The sequence below is a fragment of the Rattus rattus genome, chromosome 18 (assembly GCF_011064425.1).
Source record: "Rattus rattus isolate New Zealand chromosome 18, Rrattus_CSIRO_v1, whole genome shotgun sequence".
NCBI lineage: Eukaryota > Metazoa > Chordata > Mammalia > Rodentia > Muridae > Rattus > Rattus rattus.
Genome location: NC_046171.1, coordinates 15,870,266 through 15,889,597, shown reverse-complemented (window position 1 = coordinate 15,889,597; position 19,332 = coordinate 15,870,266). Strand labels below are relative to the sequence as shown.

Below are 19,332 nucleotides of genomic sequence, written 5' to 3'. Positions count from 1 at the left end.
TGTTTAACAAGTGCAAAGCTGCAGAGAAGGAAGTCAGAAACAGAACTGGACTCAGCTTTTGGCATCGTCTGTCTGTATTCCAGAGATAAGGAAGTGGATTCCGGGAAGAGGGAGTTGAGGAAGCCAAGTACCAGAAGGAAATCTGGAAACATCAGAACGGAGGAGTCTGCACATGGGTCACAATGAGGTCGCAGCACAGGGGACGTTCACTCTGTAAGTGTAAAGACACTTGAGTGTCCTTTGAAAAATGCCTAGGTAATGTCGGTAAGTGTAAAGGCCACTTTCTTTTTTTTTTTTTTTTTCTCACCTTTCTAAGACTACCTAGTTAAGAATTTTTTTTTTAACTTGAGTATTTCTTATTTACATTTCGAGTGTTATTCCCTTTCCCGGTTTCCGGGCCAACATCCCCCTAATCCCTCCCCCTCCCCTTCTTTATGGGTGTTCCCCTCCCCATCCTCCCCCCAACAATCACGTTCAGTCTTAGCAGGACCCAGGGCTTCCCCTTCCACTGCTGCTCTTACTAGGATATTCATTGCTACCTATGAGGTCAGAGTCCAGGGTCAGTCCATGTATAGTCTTTAGGTAGTGGCTTAGTCCCTGGAAGCTCTGGTAGCTTGGCATTGTTGTACATTTGGGGACTCGAGCCCCTTCAAGCTCTTCCAGTTCTTTCTCTGATTCCTTCATGAGAGGGACAATGCCCGAGACATGCAACATGATGTTTTAAAAAGTGTTGTAGTGACCTTGGACCCAGGAGGGATATGGCAAAGAGAGCCAGCCAGACTGAATACTAGCCATCCGGAATGCAATGGGATCCTGGTCTGACTCCAGAGGCCTTCCTAACGAATGTGGGGATGGGAGGGGACGACACCGACACTGACATAAGCCAGGAAAGAGCCTCCCCAGGAAACTACTGAGATTACAGCAAGTTATGCGGGCAGATCTAAGAGACAGAAATGACCAGCACTCACTCTCTCCAAGGAATAGAAGTCATCGTGTGCACGGCAGGCCTCAGGGGTCCTGCCTGTGGTCTGAGCACAGCAAAGCACTGTAATCCACAGCCAAGAAAGACTGCATCTTTTAACAACATCTGGGGCTGTTCACAAAACATCTGACACACAACTGTTGGCTGTCGTTACAGAGTAAGGGGACACGCTCAGGAGGCCAGCAAGTCCCGTGAATGGACATGTGACACCACAGAGAAAGAGAGAGAGAGAGAGAGAGAGAGAGAGAGAGAGAGAGAGAGAGAGAGAGAGAGACATGCGACCCCTTTCTCTCTGATCTACTGGAAGAAACCTGAGGACAGACCTAGTGTGTTCGGCAGACACTCAAGTCACAACCAAGGACAACAGGAGACAAGCAGCCAGGCACTGGCCTTGACCTTGAAGGTGACTTCTGTGCTGGCTGGTGAGAAAGTTCCCTTGGTTACTGTGAAGGGCAGCTCAGAACAGGTCCCCTGCCTCTATGTTATGGTCTGTGTTTCAAGCTCCCTCGCATGATCTCCAGAAACTTGAAAATGTGCATGAAAATGTAACATGCCTAAAATTAGGGAGCTGGGCTTTCAAAGAAAACTATCATTTGAAAAATGCCTAGAGGCCCACTTTCTATAAACTATTTAAGTAGCTGTTTCATTTTCTAGGCCCCCAAAGGTACACATTCTGAAAACAGTCCTTACATCCCTCCCTCTGGTCCTGCCTGTTTCTCTGTGTCTTGGGGTCCCCCACTCTACCAAAGGGAAATCAAGCCCTAACCCCTTAGCCTTGGGAGATGTGTGTCTTCGGTGACAGAGGGCAATTTGAAACAGTTCTTGAAGCACACGCACCTCTAAATCAAGATGCACCAAGTACTTGTCAAAAAGTAATAATCTGGGCTGGAGAGATGGCTCAGCGGTTAAGAGCACTGACTGCTCTTCCAGGGGTCCTGAGTTCAATTCCCAGCAACCACGTGGTGGCTCACAACCATCTGTAATGGGATCCAATGCCTCTTCTGGTGTGTCTGAAGAGAGTGACAGTGTACTCATATAAAAAAAATAATAATCTGCTTACATATTGTGAATAGTGGCAACTGTGTGAGTTCTGTCTTTAAAAGTTTTTGCTTTTCCTGTGAACTAACAACACTCCACAAGAAGCGTCCAGAAAATGAACGAGAACCCCCCCCCTCTGAAAGGGAAGATAGTCAACTTTTGTCTTCACAGGACTTTGGTAAGTCAATTCAAAAGGCACTAACGATCCCAAGGGGACATGAGTGGAGGACATGAATAAATAATTCAGTGGAAAGATGGCAATTATCCAAGTACGAATAAAATTCAACCTTAATCATTGTACTGATAGAAATCAAGAAAAACATGCTTTCAACAAACAGCAAAGTCTCTTACATTCTTCATGAAGTTGCATATTGGTATGAAATGCTTGGAGTAATTTGGAAACATAAGATTTAGAGTGTTATTTCCTTTTAAGGACATATACACATTGAGAAGAAAACAGCTGTATTAGTAGTGGTTACTTCTAAGTGTCAGAGTCAGAGGTATAATTTATCTTACGCTCCAATCTCTGCTGTATTTTCCATCAGAAACTAAAATATCCATGCATGAGAATTCAGAGGGTGCCATCCACTCCGATTACAAGTTCATAACATAAAAGAAAACGCATTTAATTCAGAGACTCCGATATTTTTTTCCAAGCACACTCTTGCCAGGATCCCTTTAAAACCAGAGACCTTGAAAGGTTAGGGATGAGTCTGGACAGCTTTCTCAGCGGCACAACCTGACAGGGGGCTTTTGGCCATGAATGCTATCAATTTATCGTCTGGCATTTGCAGTGCGATCGCTCCGGATAGCTTACGAACATACTCATTCCCTGGAAACGGGAGTCCTCCAGTAAAACTGACTAGCTGAGGATAGGGCTAGTGTCATTCAAGAGCTAGATTTGAAGTGAGTAAAGACGGATGGTGACGGCCCTGTGCTTAGGCCACCAGGAACTGTACCCGGGACTCTTCCAAACATCAGCACCCACATCTCTTTTGTCTTTAGTACATTTCTGAAATCCTCGAAAGCAAGAGCAGGTTGGGATGAGGAGGGGGCGTCTACAGTACTCTTTCTGTGAAGAATGCTCCAATTGTTTTCTTGTTCACGACCCCACTCAAGAAAGTTGTGCTTTACTGTTGGGTCTCTGTGTCTGGGAGTCACCTATGAAGGTGTGTTAGAAAGAGCCTGAAATGATGGTACCTTTCTAAGGGAGGAGTCTCAGGGATGGCCTCTGTAAAGAGTGATGGTTCGTCTTCACAGAGGTGTCCCACGGCTGGCGGTGGCACCTGGTGATGCTCTACCTGCCCCTGTCCTGGGAGTGCTCTGGCTTTTGCAATGCTCTAACTTCTTGGGTTTCTGGCTTGCTCTCCTGGAGCTGCAGGCAAACAAACACAACCACCATTCCACTGAGAAGTCCCTGGTGATGGCGCCAGGTTAATGTCATCCTCCTGTCTCCCAACACGTATCGTTATCCGTCCATACCCACTTGCTCGCTGCGTCTGCCTGTCTTCTGTAAGCAGTGTTTTGGTAGAGCTAAATTGCAGTTCAGACTACTTCCTCCCGGGCTTCCCCTGGCTTGACGCACTGTTTACCTGCCCCTGTCCTTCCTTCAGGAAGTGTTCTAGGTGCTGAGAGTGGCCTGGTGTGCGGGGCGTTCTCTATTCGCCCTTGACTCTTGTCAATCACAAACTTTCGGGAGGTGAATTCTATGCCTCACATAGGTTTACAAAGGTATATTCCAGGGCCGTCAAGACGGCTCTGAGGGTGAAGATGCTTACCGCCAAGCCTGTAGACCTGAGTCCTGGACCCAACATGGTAGGAGGAGAAAACAGAGTCCTGAACGTTGTCCTCTAACCTCCAAACACACACCATGGCCCAAGTGCACAGCATCTGTCCACCCACGCAAAGTCAGTAAATAAATGTAATGTTCGAAATAAAAAATACAATTTTTTTATCCTTCAGATCTTTGTAGATGCTCCTTTGCAAAGATCGATTCCTTCCAACTTTATCATTTCCAAAGGACTTCATCTCACCGAAACACCAATATATCATTGTTCGTCTCTGCCCTACCTCCAACATACTGCAGGTGCATTTTCTTCATACGCTTATTACTAGAAACATCTTGGCACTTTCGGAGGCTCCTTGATAGGTGTGTTGCAATGCATGTAAGACCTCTGAAAAATATGTGCAGATTCGACAGCAGTTTTGAAATCGCTAATAGTTTCTTGGCTCCCTACAACTTTATCCTCTAAAGGCACCGATAGGTATGTTCCCCCCAATGGACACCCACAGTATATTAAATGTATAAACATTGTTTTATGAGCCAACTTCTAATCTGTTCAAGGGAGATGGGGGTAACTACTGACTCAGCCGGTTTCATGTGGAGGAGTTTGATGGGTTCCTCTGGGAAGCTTGCAAACTTGCCTATAATCGCACTTAGAGAGAGGACACGTGGGCTAGTACATTTTCCTGAGCAGATCTACCTGTCAATCAAGCTAAGAAGGCTGTGTCAGCCTGTGCAATAGAACCGTCTAAAGACAGTATGAAAGCAGATCTGAAATGTCTCAAGGATACAGGTTTGGCCTGGCATTGCTTTGTGTGCATACATGAAGGTCATGGATATGTCTTTTATTTCAAATAGTTCAGCAAGTATATTTTAAATACAATTACAGCAATTATCTTGATTTTTACTGTCATTTCTTCTCTTTTATAAGACAAATATGTTATTTTTAAATTGTGTTGAGAATTACATATATTTATTATATATTATTATATATAATTACATATATTTATTATATATTATATATCATGTATAATATATTATATATATATTATTAATATGACCATAACTACTCCCCATTTCTCTACCTCAAACTTGCCCCATATCTTTCCAACAAGCCTCCTCCCAGCTTCCTGGGTTCTTCCCCTCCTCTTCTCCTCCTCCCCCCCTTCTCTTCTTCTCCTCTTTGATAACACACTAAGTCCAGCTACTACTGCCCATGTATGCATGGTGCATAGGCCTATTCATTAGAGCACGGGCACCCTACCACGGGGCAACAGTCAATAAAGAGTGATTCTCCCTTCCCAGTAACTTTTTTTTTATAAGACTTATTTATTATATACAAGTACACTGCCACTGTCCTCAGACACACCAGAAGAGGGCATCAGATCTCATTACAGATGGTTGTGAGTCACCATGTGGTTGCTGGGATTTGAACTCAGGACCTCTGGAAGAGCAGTCAGTGCTCTTAACCACTGAGCCATCTCTCCAGCCCTCCCAGTAACTTTCATATGCCACTACCTGGCTCCTCAGTAAGGGTGGGGCCTAGAAATCATGTACCCCAACTGTGCTGGCATTTTAGGCTGGCTTTATCTTGTGTAGACATCTTGTGTAGCTGCTGTGAGCTCACGCACACAACAGCCATGTTGTTTCCCGGGAACAACATTTCTCCCCCCACCCATTCTCTGTCCCTTACATTATCTCTACCTCCTCTTCCATGATGCCCCTGAGACAAGGTGGTGGTCATGGGATTGATATAGATGTCCCATTTGGGGCTGAGCACTGAGTCTCCTAGCTTTAGTACTGCAACTCTCTGGTAACTGTTGTCTACTGGAAAAAAAAAAAAAAAAAAAAAAGGAGCGTCTCTGACAGTAGTTGAGAGCATCCCAGGTCTACAGGTATAACACAAATATTAAGAAGACAGTTTGATAGCATGAGCATTTTAGCAACAACATAATAGCAAATTATAACCTCCAGGGCCATGGGCTTTTGATGAGAATTACCAGGTATGAAAGTCCCCCTCCCATGCAGCGGGCCTCAGATGCAGTCAGAAAGTCATTGGTAACTCTGTAACGGGGATGCCACTATTGCGTAAGCAGGTCCACTTCCGCAGTTATATTCAGAAGGTAAGTACGAGTCAACAAAATAGCACAATGGCTGAGCAAACTGTTACTTCTTTTCAATCACCATTAGAGGCACAAGAGAAAAGGGCAAACACCAAGGATTGAAGATGTTCCGGCGAAGCTGCAGGTGAGTCGATTTGAGACATAAACCTCGTTATTAAAAACCCTGTACGTTTCCTTGGAGTATAGGAAATTCTTCAACTTTTATCCTTTCTCCCGCTTGGCAGAAATCAGTTCTTTTACATGAAATCTAATTTTTTCCAACTCCCATCAACTCCTAGAATTTCACACATATACGCAGGTCTCCAGACCTGGAATGGAACACAAACGCCTACTCTTTAGTGTCCTTCCTAAGGGTTCACACCAAATGCCCAAGCTGGACCAGGTACAGCCTCTGAGGCGGAGCCTCAGAGAAGGTGACAACAGTTCATAATAGGAACGCTAGGCAGGGATTCAACTTCCCTTTCCACATGAAGGGGGGATTTGTCAAGTAGATGCACAGTGGACAGAGAGACCCCATCCCAGGATCATCAGATCTGGAGGAGCCAAATCTGCCCCCATGTGAGCCACACCGACTACTCGCCTGTCTAGAGATTTCTGACCCTCCTCAGCTCACGGGCCTCGCTTGGGTTTCTGAGTCCATTTTCTTTCTTTCAGTCTTCCAAGTTCAGCCCACTAATTTACGTCTTTATCAGACAAAAATTAGAAAACTAACATGAGACTTTGGGCCAACCTCTGTTCCAGGAAGAAGAGAGTGGGGATGTCCACCCCGGAGCCGAAATGAAGTCTGAGGTAATGGAGCTTACGGACTGACTTCAGACTGCGTTGTACGCTTGCTCAGACCCAATTCTCTTCAGCGTGTGTCTCCCCACGCTCTGTTCTTTATTCTCGGCCTGCTTTACTGCAGAACACACACATTTCTTCTGTCTCCTTCGACCTCAAGTGAATTTTGACTCCTTTCCATGGTAGGAATCTTCTACCAATAAGCTATCAGGCCAAAGAGTCGCAATCCAAGTACGGAATGAACCCCTTTACACGAACTAGGTTTCTTCTCTCCCCTCTGTGGCTTAGCCCAAGATCTCTGGCTTCTTTGTTTATTTTTAAGATGTTCATTTGTCTGAGGAGACAAGAAGAAGTTAGCTCTCCTAGAACAGAAGCTCAAGGTGTTTTTGAGCTGCCCAATGAAAGCTCTAGAAACAGAGCTCTGGTCGTCTGGAAGATCAGGAAGCGCCCTTAACCGGTGAGCCAATTCTCCAGCCCTGTGGTCTCTGGATTATCATGGGACCCTGAGAGAACTAGGTTTCTGGCATTTTCCTGCCATCGCCAGCTCTTGGTTTTCTACGCAGCAAAATCCTACCATAGAAACTAGTTAGGAAGCATCTAGGTCGCAGAGCCAAGTAACTGACCTGAGCTTACTTTTCTCCCCTGAAACGGTTCCTACAGTGATGCCTGCTTCCCCAGTGAGTTGTGAGTAGCAGGAGGTGATCCTGCCCCCTCTGCTCTCCCTGTATTATTCACAGCAGACAGACTGGTGGCTGGAGTCTCCACTTGCACTCCCACGGACCCTCCCTGTCTTCTTGGCTTCACTCCTGGGAGAACTCTTTTTCTCAGATGTCTCTGACCCAGAGAATCTATTCCAGTCACGTCGGCTCTCATCTAACATCCCACTAACTCACAGATTCTAGATTTCCGGCTTCTGCCACCCTTCTGAGCTTCCCAGAGTCAATAGCGCCCAACTGGATGTCAACATACCAGATCCGGGGGAAAAAGCAACCCAATGGCTGCCACAGCTCCATGGGTGATGCTATCCTACCGCCAAGTGGACACTAGTCTTGAGTTCAGAACCGGCCACCTTCCCGATGAGGAATTACCTGCTTCATCATCTCTGAATAATTCCAGCTTTCACTGGGTCCATTTTATGTCTGAAACCATCCTCTATCTTGGACATATTAACTTGTTTGCTTGAGAAAAATCTCAGTGATCAGCTCTCAAAAATTTAAAACACCTTTAAAGGTCAACCAACCCATGCTATCAGCTCTAAAGACTAAGGTTTAAACGACATTTTAAAAGAGAAAATACACACCGAACAATAATTTCCCCCGACATCTCCAATATTTTCAAGTACCAGCTGTTTTTGAAGTTTATTTAGGGCTAGAAAACTACACCCCTTTTCCTAGTAGGGATGGTCCAGCTAGTACAAGTTGTGAAAAATTGACAAGCCTACACCTAGATATTAGGAGGAAAATCACAGCCAGATCAAAGCTGGAGCTAGAAGTGTGGCTCAGTTAGCACCGAGCTTGCCTAAGAAGATGACTAAGAAGATGCAGGATGATCTGGATTTGGTCCTCCGTAAGCATAAACCTGGGGGTGCTGGCATGCACCCGCAATCCCAGCAACCCCAGCACTTAGAAGACAGAGGAAGGAAAGTCCTCAGCAGTTCAAGGTTGCTCTCAGGCCCATCAGGGATTCCTGGAAACCCCACTGGGCTGCAGGAGAATAAAGACTCGAGTAACAATGCAACAAAATCCCACAAAGGCTTTCCTGGGTCCCTGTTGCTAATAGTAACCAAGACAGAGCTTAAAACAGCTACCCAGTGGAACAGAGCTGTCTCCATTCTACTTGTAGAACCTATACAAGTTGGTTCAACAGCCATCCTGTTCAGAGTGTGACTTGCTCTGGCAACAATGGAGGGAGGGAAACACCTCAATATTGTGGGACGGTTGCAAGGGGCTGTGATTGTTCCTTGATTTAAAAGATCTTGGCAGGGGTTGGGTGGGGTGAGAGTGGGGGGGGTGGCAGGGGTGGGGGGGGTGAGAGTCAGGGGTTGGCAGGGGTGAGGTGGGGTGGCAGGGGTGGGGTGGGGTGAGGATGGGGGGTGGGAGGGGTGGGGTGGGGTGAGAGTTGGGGGTGGGGGGGGGGTGGAGGAGGGTGGGGGGTGGGGGGGTGGGGTGGGGTGGCATGGGTGGGGGGGGCTGGGGGTTAGCTGAGGAACAATTCAGTTTTCTTTAAAGACCCGCCACTGAGAGTGTGACCATGTTCCAATCAGTATATAGGTGACATATTGGATTTCATATATTTCTCTCTCTATTGTTTTTATTTTGGGGGGGCGCTGAGGGGTACAGGGGGAGGTAGATCTGGAAGGAATGGGAAGCGAGTGTGACTGGGGCGTGTTGCATACAATTCCCCAATAATTAATGAAAATATTAGGTTGGAGAAGAAAATAAATAAAAGACGCCTTTCGACCCCACCATCGCAAGAGAAACTGCCGCTGGCCGCAGTGAATGAGAAAGTCCCTGTGGTTATCTTGGCAGCTAGCTCACTGGGAGCCACCACCTGTCCTTCCTCCCTTTTAAGGTGGGGGGTGGGAAACTAAACAGAAAGCTCACTGCGTTCTTCGTCAGTGGCCGCCACGTGCTAAATCACCTAAAGCCTTAAGAGTCTTCATTTTGGCCCCACTAGAAATTATTTCCCCTTGTTCAAAAAACCCACTAGCTACATTCTCCTATACTGCTAGCGACATTCTCTCATAGTTTACAGGCACTCTGTCAAGCCAGAACCTGGTTCCTACCGTCTAGCCGCAAGCCACATCTTAGTGGCACCTTTTATGTTCCTCTTCTCTTCAGACTGCCATGGCTTTGGCTTTCCTGCTTGGGCGTTCACTCTGCCTGGGTTCTGTAAGTCTCCCTGACAAAAGTTGATAGCAAAGGAAGGGCAGTGGGGGTGGGCGTGTGGGGGGGGGGTTGGGGAAGGGATGGGAGTCAGGGATGGGATGGGATGGGGGAAGGGTGGGGGATGGTACTCCCAACAGGCTGTTGGCACACAGCACCTGTGGACTCTCTCCATTCTGAGACCACAGCGGTGTGTGGCCCGCTGACACCAGAGGGAACCGGCTGGAGCACCAAAGCAACAGCCTGACATGGAGCTTCAAATGGAAACGCCCACGCACAGAGCTCAACTCCACAACCAGCGGCTTGGCTGTTCTCTTCGAATGGAAACATTGTTTCTAGAAAATTCCTTAGGAACCTGGCTTCCTTTACTCATGACTAAGAGGAACTTGAAGATGCCTTAAGCTCTTGAGAAGGGCAGTGCAGTCAATTTGTCTCGGCCTATGAAGACAATGGTCCAACGTTAAGACAATGGTCCAATGTTAAAAAAAAAAAAAAAAACAGATTCCAAACCAATCCTTTCTCTGCAGGCTCCAGCACTCTTTCTCCTCACCCTGATCCAATAATCAGCAACCTCGGCTGGCCATTTATCTTTCAGACATCCAGTCTCAACAAGTCTTCCGTCTTCGGGGACATAACTCATCTCTCCGTTACGATTTTGATACGCATAAATGCTTCCACATTTTCATAAGTGATGTCATCAAAAGGCATAAAGGGGGACACACAGAACTCATTAGTGCGCACAGGGACTCGCAGTAACCTATCCTTAAAAGCCTTCATCCATGCCATCTCTCTTAAAGGGAAGCTGGTGAAGGCTCAGTGGGCACTGATGTTCAGGGACGAGTTCCTCAGGGAAACCTGCGACATGGCTGGATGCTCTCCTGGGTTTTCAGACTCTCTCTGAAACAGGAACGAAGTCAGCTTTGTTCCTAACCGTGATTAGACAGAAGGACAGACGAGGGCATACCTCTCTGCCTCTGTATCTCCAGCATCCCTCACCTTTTACTCGACAAACTCTCAAAGCATTTAAAAGACGCCATTTATACTGGGATATGATAGGGCACACCCCAGCCCTCAGGGCCCTGAAGCAGGAAGACGTCACGTTCAAAGTTAGCCTGGGCCAAATATCAAGACACAGAGAGACCCTGACTCAAAACTCAAAGCCACTACTTTATCTATTCTAACAATGAAGAAATCTTGTTTTTTAAATTCATTTTTTTTTTTACTTTTCTATTTTTCGGAGCTGGGGACCGAACCCAGGGCCTTGCTCTTGCTAGGCAAGCGCTCTACCACTGAGCTAAATCCCCAGCCCTAAATTCATTTATTTATTATATATAAGTATACTGTAGCTGTCTTCAGGCACACCAGAAGAGGGCATCGGATCCCATTACACGTGGCTGTGAATTGCCATGTGGTTGGTGGGATTTGAACTCGGGACCTCTGGGAGAGCAGTCAGTGCTCTAACCACTGAGCCATCTTTATAGCGGAATACAGTGACCCACAGTCCTAGGTTCTACGTGTCCAGCATTTCACTGCCTTTGAAATACCTGATAATTCTAAGTTTTAAATAAAAGGAGATCTACGCAGATTAAATCGTGTCTACAAGACAAACAAACCATCCTTGGGGGAAGCCGGCCATCCCTGCCTCCAGTTGCACTGTAAATGTATCTTACATTCAGTTTCCTGCTTAAGTTTGGCCCCTTTCCGTTGGTTACCCTTGCCTCGTTCTCTCATGACAAATGAGATAAACACAATCTGTAACACATGTTCATCTTGTGTTTATACAAGAGGCACGATTTACTACATTCTTTAAAGGGAAGAAAGAAAAGAAGAAGAATCATTTAATACTAAGACGAATGGTCCCCAGAGCTATTAATAAGGACAATTTAAATCCCATTACAACGGATTCCAAAAGTCATTTGTTTGGGGAGTTTGGGGCTAGCAGATATTTCTCTGTATTATCAGTTAGATAAATGGCCTAAGTAATCCGTGTGCAGTGTTCTGTGGTGATGGATTTACTGGGGTGGGACCTCACCTGGAAGGAACCCAGGCACCTCTCTGTGGACGAAGGCCCAACTCCTGAGTATCACTCTTTGACAAGAATCCAAAGGATTAAGAACTAGGCAAGGGGACTGGGAAAACAGCAGGAAGGGCCACCAAGGTCTCACTGTGTTCCTGCCTGAGGTAACTGGAACCACAGGCCTATTCTTAGGGCTTCTTTTTAACACTGTCCTCTCCACAGAATGTCAATTGACAATGGGGTTCTGGAGATCCACATCTGGAGATGGAGGGAGGAACACATCTGTATAAATGCTTACAGCAGTGGATCTCTACCTTCCTAAGACTGAGACCCTTTAATACAGTCCCTCATGCTGTGGTGACCCCCCTCTCCCAACCGTACAATTATTCTCTTTGCTACTTCATAACTGTAATTTTTTTACTGTGATGAATCATAACATAAATATCTGTTTTCCGATGGCTGGTCTTAGGCTACCCATGTAAAGGGTCTTTTGACACCCACAAAGGGGGAAGTAACCCACAGGTTGAGAACCAGTGATCTATGGGAAGCACATAATATCATATTATATAAAATGACCACAATTCTCTCCAAAAGTGGACACCCCTCTGTCTCTTCTCACTTCTTTACTCTACTTAATACATAATGCTAAGCCTATGTTTTTCAAGACAGAAGGTCAAGAGGGTTAGAGAGACAGTCCTGAGAGGAAAGGGCTTGCTGTGCAGTGTGAGGGATGGGTTTGGATTCCCAGCACTCCCAGAACAAGCTGGCATGGTGGCACACGTCCACAAACCCAGGGCTGGGCAGAGTGGAGAGGCGGATCCTCGGGGACTCACTAAGCAGCTGGCGTAACTTACATTGCAAGCTCTGAGCTCAGTGAGAGACTCCATCTCGAAATATAGAGTGGAGAACAGGAGGAAGGCATCCACAATTGACTTCTGGCTTCTACATGTAATCCACGGGGTTGGGGATTTAGCTCAGTGGTAGAGCGCTTGCCTAGGAAGCTCAAGGCCCTGGGTTCGGTCCCCAGCTCAAAAAAAAAAAATAAAATAAAATAAAATATATGTACATCCACAAAGGTCAAAAGACAGTATTCCACAATCTGTAACAGCGGTTCCCAACCTTCCTAATGCTGTGACCTTTAATACAGTTCCTCATGGTGTGGCGAACCTCCCCCACCCCCACCCATAAAATTATTCCGTTGCTACTGTGGTGAATTGTTGTGTTAAGATCTAATAATATGTAGGACACCTGACTCATAACCTCAAAGGGGTCGAGACCCACGGGTTAAGAACCACTGATCGAGAAGCCCTCTAAATAGGAAATACAAGTATAGCAACAGAAAGGCTTCGTAGCTTGCATTCTGTGATGGCTTTAGTCTGTGACGAGGCACACATGTATGTAGCAAACACATATGACAGACACGTAATTCCGTAGATGTTACTGAGTCAACCCTTTCCGAGTGCCAGTGAAGGGTTAAATGTCCTCTTCCCAGAGATGTGAGTTGGTTATCTTTCTCTAGGAAAAAAATACTCAAAGATTTTGGGGTTTTCCGGAACCTTCTGTTTATACTAAAATATGGTCCGAGTTCCATTATTGAGATATTTCAACGTGGCTGAGGAGATGACTCAGCGATTAAGAGAGAGCACAGGCGACCTGGATTCAGTTCCCAGCACCTGGTTGGTGGCTCCCAATCACCTCTAACTCTGGGTGCAGAAAATCTGATGCCTCCTTCTGAATTCCACAGGCAAAGGGGCTCGCATGTGGCACCCAGGCGCATAGGCTGGCAAAGTGTTCCTATGCGTGAAACACATAAACCTTCCCAAAAGGATTTTTTTAACAAGTAAAACCGGCATCTCTGGAATCTATGCCGAACTTTGAGCAAATGGCCAGTTTAAAATATTTTTTTTCTGAGGGAACAAACTCTTGAGTTCTTGTTAACTGTGGTCGGTTTCCTTTCTGGCTTTATGGAACTTAACCGTTTTTATTCCAGAGAGCAACACAGTTTTAACTTAAAATAAAGACGGTCGGTACCGTCCTAATTTAGTTTTTTTGTTGTTGGTTTGGCTTGGTTTTCCCCATTGGTTTGCACCTAGAGATGGCGAGAGGAAAGTCTCCAGTAAAATGTTTGTGAAGTGGGGAGTTGCCTGGCAGTGACTCACAAGGGTCAAACAAAATCATTGAACCTCCCCCCTCCTCCATGTAGTTTTGAGAACAAGCATGACAGTGTGATGGGGCATACCAAGAAACAGCGGGCTGTTCCTTTGTACTGTTATGTACTGTAATGCTAAGTGTAGGCCCCCAAGACCTGCTTGCCCCAGAGATGACAGAATCTGCATAAAGACCCAAGTGATGCTATGTGACCCTGCCCCACCCCAGTCATTTCCGATTGATAAATAAAGTTGCCAAGAGCCAATAGCTGGGAGGAGTTGAGGTAGTTGGGGCTTGGAGTTCTCAGCCTTTGGGGTCCGAAGAGACCATGAGGAAAGAGAAGAAGGTGGAGAGAGGAGAGAGACGCCATGGGTTAGGAGTCAAGAAAGCATGGCCCTGGGGGCTGGCTAATTGGAGTTACGAGCAGCCCAGATGAAACATAGTAAGTAATAGCTTGGTGTTATCAATAGAAAAATAGATTCTTAGAGCATAGAGGGTAGAAATCTGCCCAGCTCTAATGCCGTTTAAGGATTATTTTAATTATAAAGGTTGCATGTGTGTCTTTTATCTGGGAACTGGTGGGATAGAAACCCTAGATTGGGATTAAATATTTTCAGAAACACCCATCCCCACACATGGTCGCCAAACAGCAAGCTTAATATCCCACAGGAACACTGTGCCTTCTCCAGTTTGTAGAACTCCATGGTGCCTGGGCTAAGCCTCTCTATTTGATGTCTACGCAGGACAGAGACTGGTTCTTAGGAGGCAAAGGGGAATCTTAAGAGGTCCTCCTTCAGGCAGGAATGGGCTTTGAAAGGAAAGGAAATGTCTTACAGAAGAGAAGAGAGGAGAGGAATCAAAATGGAGCGAGCAGAGGCGTGGTGCTCCGAGGTTACAGGAGAGGCATGGGTGTAAGGCATCATGGGAGGAAGAATCCCAGGAGTGATGGAGAAGGCCACAGTGGGTGGGACTGGGCAAGCAGGAGCAAGCACCGAAGGGCTTCACAGAGTTAATTTTACAGTGAAAACCCACATCTCCAAGGTGACAAGTCACTAAGTCACGGAAAGGGGCCTCAGGCAGCACCTGCCTCTCCGGATGTGACATGTGGTGGACAAGGAAAAACTCCAACAGCTGACACCATCTATGTGCCTCACCCAGGCTAGCAACACCCAACTTAAAGTCACTTCTAGAATACCTCACGCCAAAGTAAGTATGAAGGAAAACTTGTTTCCAGGGACACACATTACAACATCCTTCCTTTCAAACTGAACGGAAATGGAAGGCAGGTATACGGTGGGGACGTGGATTCGGGTTGAAGCCTTTGCCATCAGAGAAGCAAGAATTCCAGGAGTTAACTGCCAAGACCTAGGAAAGGATACGCGTTGACCGCCTTGGACAATCTTACTGGCTCCTGGTTTTACTTTATCAGATTGTAACTCCATCCAAGACGCCTCTGGGGCCACCTGACATACCCTTCTCATCAGTAGAGAGAAGAGGAAAAGGCTGTCTTAGTAACCTTTAGAGATGCACCAAAAGGATTTTAATGGCGAATATTCTGTCTGGGTGACTCCAATACCCACATCTGTATGAGTCTTCATTTCCCTTACTCTCCCCCAACTGAAGCATCTGTCCTTCTGAGCATCCTGCTTTGTCTTAACCCCTATGCTTTTATTAAAATATATTTGACAGCATCTCCCACTCTGCTTCATAAGTATTGGTTGGCCCCAAAATTCCTTTCCACATTGAAAAACTCTTTCCTGGGTTCAGCCTGAACGGAGGCCACTAAATGTCTTGGGGAACTCTTCAGCCCTTTGAGGGTGGCGGCACGGAGCTGTGCGTCTGCTCCAGTCCTACTGGGAAGATCTGAGATGTGTGTCTTCTTCAACTGTGCGTGTAGAACTCAGCGGTGTTCCATTACTACATGATTTTCCCCCTGACAGCCTTAGGGAAGACGTCCCAGACGCAGAGGATGTGGTGCCTGGAATAGTCGCTCCGGAAACAATTTAGCAAAGGTCGTGTAACGAGAAACTAAGCTAAATGTGAAATCAGGAGACAGCAAAGGCGGGGAACACTGGCTGTCCACCAGGGAACCATTCGTAATTCGGGATGATGGAAGCTAGGGAGACTTTGTCCAAGTATAAGCGACAGCAAAGAAATGCCCTCTGGGGAACAAAAAGCAGGCTGGGGTCCCTGGCAGGTGACCCAAGGAGCAAAGAAACCAAAGCTCACCAGGCTAGAACAAGGGTATCTGCACCCCTCTTCCGTTTGCACCCGGTTTAAATAAATAGCCATCAAGTCCCCGAACAACGCCAAGGAAACAAAACCGGACAAAGCCACGAGCTAGGGACGGTGGCTGGCTTTCCAAAAGTTGCGGAGTCGGCTTCCTCGATGAGAGCTTTGGGTTTACTGAGGAACTTTTAAGAGGAAGCAGATGTAAACACAGTGCCTGCAACCCACGCCGTAATTCATCCGGTAATTCAAACGGTGACCTTGTGTCTTCGGGGGGACTCATTCGCTCTTCTCAATCCCCTGAAGGCCAAGTATGGAAGGCAAGAAGGATGCTGGAGGAGAACCATCTCCAAGGTCCAGGTCTTTCTTAGACTCCCCACGACACGAAGAGTTCATCCGGAGGTAAACAATTGCAGCTTGGAAACGGAGTCTCACATAGGGCATTCTAAAAACATAGTTACACGCTCGCACTGTTACACGCATACTCAGGCTCTCCCATACATACACATCCACATGCTCATAATCCCAGCCAGGAACTCTCATACCCAACACATCTGAGCACACTCACACACATACTCGCAGTGGTGCACCAATATCCGCCCATACACACACAGTCACAAGCCCACGAGTCCTGGGAGCACACTTTGGAGGGTCTGAGCACGCGGGAGGTGTCCCTGGACTCCTAGACGGAAGACTACTCTCCCTGCTCAATGTCTTGTGAGGACTGAGGAGAGGGTGCCAGCCCTTGCTGGAGGAGATGCTCACCCTGAAGCAGCCCTGCGTTTTCTTCGCTACCGACGCTCCAAACCCTGTGACTGACACGCGTGACCTTTACATCTCCTGGGAATTCTCTAGAGTTGTTCAGTCTTTCGAGTGCCATTAACCTGACTTTTCAAAACAGTCTCTTACGTATGATAAAAATAAACACCCTCTCAAAGACAGTCACTCCAATGTCCCGGTGAATGAACAGGTTTTTGGCGAGACAAGTGGGCTGAGAAGATGCTTAAGAGTGGAGAAAAGTAATGGCCACATTACACAGAACTACACCACAGCTGGAAGGGAACATTTCCCCCGGCCTGGCAATGGTGAAAAAGCAAAGCAAACAAACAAAGGACGAATAAAATCTACAAGTTCGGCGAGCACGTGGTAATTTTCATGTCGTTCTTTTATACTATGACTTCTGATTCCAGTCTTCTTTCAAACCTGGTACTGGAAACGTGGACCCAGGTCCTATTCCGCAGTGAACATAGACACATCCTAGCACAGACCCAGGTCCTATTCCACAGTGAGCACACACACATCCTAGCACAGACCCAGGTCCTATTCCACAGTGAGCACACACACATCCTAGCACAGACCCAGGTCCTATTCCACAGTGAGCACACACACATCCTAGCACAGACCCAGGTCCTATTCCACAGTGAGCACAAACACATCCTAGCACAGACCCAGGTCCTATTCCACAGTGAGCACACACACATCCTAGCACAGACCCAGGTCCTATTCCACAGTGAGCACACACACATCCTAGCACAGACCCAGGTCCTATTCCACAGTGAGCACACACACATCCTAGCACAGACCCAGGTCCTATTCCACAGTGAGCACACACACATCCTAGCACAGACCCAGGTCCTATTCCACAGTGAGCACACACACATCCCAGCACTGCCATTTTAAAGTGAGCAAGGAAAGAGAAAAGAAGGAAAACAGAAAAAAGGCCATGTTCTCGTGTCTCAGTCTAGCATATATTAACATTACAGTGTCTAAAAGACCAATGAGGAAAAAAACCAGAAACTTTATAAAAACAGAGGAGGGGATATGTAAATAGGATATGTAGCCTGTCTGTGTGGGTGGGCATGTGCATGTGTGTATGTGCCTGATGTGTATGTTGTATATGCACACATGACTATGACATACATACATGACTTATGCATGCATAATTTTTGTGAATCATGTTTGTATGTACATATGTGTATGGCTGTGTACATGTGCGTGCATGTGTGCATGCATGTATATGTGCATGCATATATGTACATGTGTGCAAGTGTTTGTGTGCATGTGTATGCATTTGTATTTATGTCTATGCATGCACAGCTGTGTATATACATGCATGCACATGTGTATATGTATGTGAATGTGTATGCATTTGTATTTATGTCTATGCATGCACAGCTGTGTATGTGCATGCATGTGAATGTGTGTCCATATGCATATATACATGTTTTATATATACACATGTGTATCTATGTATATATTCACATACATGTATATATATGTGCATGTGTGTGCATCTGTGTTTGTGCTCAAGCACTCAAAACAATTTTGTTGACAAGAGGATTTACATCATAAATCCGTGAGCAACAAACATGTCGGAACTGATAACTCTCAGTAGGAAAGCATTAGACTGCCAACTGTTAATCACAAAAACACACTGCAGGTGGATCAAAGATCCCATTAGAGGGATCAAATCAAGCAAAAACATGCGGTGAGGTAATTTGGAGATATTAGACTCCATCAGAGCCCATCAGAGGCCGTGTGACTCAGCACAGAAGGACACTGGGCACCACAAAGCCCTCTCACCTTCCTACCTTTCCTGCTACTCAGAGGTGTAGCCATGATCTGTGGCCACCAGTGCTCAACACAGAGAAGGCCACCAGGCAGGACACTCCAGAGCAAGCAGCTAGGTCTGTGGCCACGGGCACTGGTTAGCAGAACCAGCCCTAGACTGGACAGCCAGCCTTGAGTGAGGAGGAGCCTCCTATCTGGTGTCTGAAGCCATTGCTGATCGGGGGGGGGGGGAGGCGGGGGGGTGGTGGTTTTCTACAGTGTGACTGAGATGTGATATGGTAAAGGGCACACCCAAGATCACGACAATGAAATGTAGTGAACTTTGTCACATGAATGATTTAATTTGGGCTGTGCATTTAGGCTCCGTGAAGGAGACAGGATGAACATTACTGACGACTAGACAGGAATCCTAACATATGCTTTGCAGAGATAAAGTCACTTGTGTGACGAATGACAGCCTGCAGTAATCATGCTTGATTCCAAACAGAGGGTGATGGAGACCAACAGGAGCTCAGAAGGATGAACTTAAGACACACTCTGTCCTGTGGGCTCACAGGCCACCTCAAAGACCCACAACTCGCTAAGGACTCAAAGTACAAAGAGTCCGCACCAACTGGCCTCCACCCTTGGACGTCAGCTCACATTCCCTTCCAGAAAGAAACCACCTAGATCAAAGGAAATCAGCAAATGGATATCCATCTGCGGACAGTTCATGAATGCTTCTTTTGGAACATCTCCTTCAGTAGACCAGTCACCTCAACTCACGTGTTACTTGG

At 46.5% G+C, this 19,332-nt stretch overlaps 1 protein-coding gene across 2 annotated transcripts in view; it reads right to left on the bottom strand.

Moving 5' to 3' along the window:
* Positions 1 to 19,332, bottom strand: part of Bicc1 (BicC family RNA binding protein 1) — a 242,517-nt gene that overhangs the window by 53,572 nt on the left and 169,613 nt on the right. The window lies entirely within an intron of this gene.